Below are 3,378 nucleotides of genomic sequence, written 5' to 3' on the forward strand. Positions count from 1 at the left end.
ATATTGGTGATTAGATATCGATTAATGTTATTTTTCGCTTAGGTTATTGGAAAAACTGTAAAGATAAGAAAATGCTGTTTTTTTTTGTTTCTCTCCCTGGATCGATCGAGTTGGACAATCTAAAGAAACAAAAACCTTTTTCTTTTTCTTTACTCCCGAGCGAAGAAAAGGATCAAATCTTAATATCTCGTTCCATCCACTTGACAAGTGGGGACGAGAGAAGAGACTCAGACAGAAGAAAAAGCAGCAGCTTGAGAGAGAGAAGGGGGTATTCTTTTTTCCTTGATTCATTTCAGCTGTGTGACGCAAGTCTTTTGGGTATATAAGAAACAAACAAAAGAAGAAGAAGCTGGTCCCAAGAAAAACTGGGCTGTTGATTCAAAAAAAATAAGAAAACATTTCTACCCGAATCCCAAATAAACACGAGGCCGAAGAGCGAGAGACACGCACTGTAGGCAGCACAGACGTGAAATAATCCATGAATCAATCGCGAGATCTATTCTAGTTCTATATAAGAAAGAGAGAGAGAGAGTAGAATATTTATAAGGAGAGCAGAGCTCGGCTCGGAGGCCGGATCAATGTCCAATCTCTTTTTCTTCTTCTTCTTTCCAGGGTCCTCCTTTTTTCTATATCAAAAACTCCAATAATCTAAGCTCGTCTTTCTCGATTCCTTCCAGTCGGCAGAGCTTTGCATATCATCTTTTACCTTTAGGTCTAGGAGAAGAAGAGTAGATCTTCTTCTTCTTCTTCTTCTTCGGCTTCAAACCAGCGTGAAAAAGGAGAGAGAAATGGGCATTTCATTTCTCTTTCTCTATGACCACGCCATTTTCTATCTTTTCCCCCACTGCGCTCTCTATAGATTTATTTAGACAATTTTACGAGTTTTTCTTTTGTGCTTCTTCTTTCTTTTTTTATCGACGCCCATTGTCCGGCATAGCCCGTCCAGGCCCGTCGTTCGATTCAACCAGATTATCCAATGGATTCACAGACAGTCCCAACAAGATTCAACCGAAAGAATAAAAAAAAAAAAAGATTTTTTCTTTTTTCTAAACTTTGATACAAGTGGCGTACATCATTCAATGGCACGTACACTAGTCATCGATTCTTCTACTACACCCAAAAAAGTTTCCACACATAAAAGAAAAAAATGGGCATTTCTGGAATTCACCCAGTCAATGGAACGATGAGAGGGTGACAGTGTTCTCTCCATTGGAAAAAAAAAGAAGAAGAAAAAGTTTCCATATTGTTCCAGGGTGACACCGAGTCCAGCTGAGGACACCCACAATAGAAGCCCTCGCCTTTTTGGGTTGGGAGGATATAGAAATAAAATATCTGGCAATGACTTTTATGGCAATCTTCCTTGTGACTTATCCAGGGGCACGCGTATATATATACATATACACTCCCCCCTTCAAACTGGTGTAGTAGTACAGCCGCCACGGCCCATTTCCAACTCGAAAAAAAGAAAAAAAAGCAACTTCCACTGGAGCGCATCCGGCTCTTTTCTATGTCTAGTTCCTGCTCGCCACCATTTCCCAGTGTGTATGTCTATAACAATAATGTACAGCAGCAGCAGCCCAGGCACACAGGCAGGGCTAGAGAAAAGAAATAAAACACGACGACTGTGCCAAGGCCCCGTTGGTTAAAAAGAAAAAGAAAAAGAAAAACAATCATGAAACATCACATCATCCATCCATCCATAAATTATTATATCCCAAAGGTTGTTGGGTTGTTTCTTTCTTTCTTTTGTTGTTGTTGTTTTCCAGGGTGGGCTCTCCCCCAGTGTAGTTGTTTTTTTTTTTCCTCTTTCGTGATTACTTGATTTGCTTCATGATTCGCATTTGATTGGACCATGGGGGCCTCCCAGCTATAAACTAGGCAATACATGTAAGAGCATTGTTATAACAAGTCTCGAAAACTTGAGCCCCTCCAGGCCAACAAACACAAACATCTACTTCAACCCCCCGTCCCAAAAAAACAAAACAAGCTCTTCCTCAAACCTAAATGGCATTATACATCTTCCAAAGTTGGGAAACGTCATTATTATTACGTACGTACAAACCCCTCCAACCTGAATCGACGAATGAATGGTGTGTTTTTGATCGGTCGGCGTTATATAACATGTTATATAATACATAGACTGTCATCTGAAAATTATTGATCCGTTACTGGCGTTTCTAATGACTCTCTTTAGTACACTAGTAGTAGTACGCTGTGAACACAGTTGAAACCTCAAGGACTTGACTGACTTTTGACTTCTGGCTTGGGCTGCTGCTGCTGCTGGTAGTTATACAACAGTTGAGGCAAAGTAGAGGCTGTGTGTGTGGCTGTCAAGAGAGAAGTGGAGCGGGAGATGATGAGAGCTCTGCTCCGACTCCTTTCCTCCTTCCCCCCCGCACCGAAGTACGAACAAGAGCTGGGAGCTTTTAAGGAATGGTATCCATTAGATCAAAGGCAAACGACGACGGCCAAAAACGAATGGAATGTTTGTTATAACATGGCAGACACACACACACACTCAGATTGGCTTTTCTTATAGGAACAGGCAGACGAAGTAAAAACGTTCCATCTCCCAAATTCCAACCCCCTGAAAGTCTTTTGATGACAGTTGATACACATCGGCAGAAAAACGGAGAAGAAGGCCCCCCTCTCTTTTATATTTTTCCACCTTTTTGCCATCGCAGAGAGAAATAGAAAAGATAAGAACATTTCAACAGATTTCCCTCCGTGATGGAAAAGGCGAGTCAGTTTTGATTTTCTCATTTGACAGGAGCTCTGATTTAAATCCCCCCCCACACACTCGTGGGTCGATAATCAGCCAACCACCGACCCAAAAATATGATGATGTGCTTGCCCACCATCACCTACTACTACTGTCTGTGTAATGGCTATTAGCCGGCCTCCCCAAAAGAAAAAAGCTCATTAGCCAGCCCCAAAACATCTAACTCAAAAACCAAAAAATAAAAAGGTTTCTTGTGCTAAATTTTTTGGATATTTTTCGCTTAACTGTCCAACAACAGGCGAATCTACCATAGGGAAACAATCAAGAAGACCCGCAGACATGGGGGCAAGTCAGTTGGGAGCTTACAAGTGGCCAGAGAGTCGAGTCAAGTCACCGTTAAATCGCGTCCGTCTCCAACCACCGACGGTTATCGCAGACATCAAGCCCAGGAGAGAAAAAAGAAAAGAGAGATAAGCCTGTCCGTCTATAGACTGGTGTGGTGAGAGTTGTGTGTCAAGCCCCCCAAAAGAAGAAGAAGAAGAAGTTTTGTTTGCCAATTCAAAGCCCCAAAAGGTACAACAACATGTACATGTATCTCTTAACCAAAGAGACAAAAAAGCTAGACGACGACGACGACAAACATTTGGGTGGAGTTG

The sequence above is a fragment of the Daphnia pulex genome, chromosome 3 (genome assembly GCF_021134715.1).
Source record: "Daphnia pulex isolate KAP4 chromosome 3, ASM2113471v1".
NCBI classification, from domain to species: Eukaryota; Metazoa; Arthropoda; class Branchiopoda; order Diplostraca; family Daphniidae; genus Daphnia; species Daphnia pulex.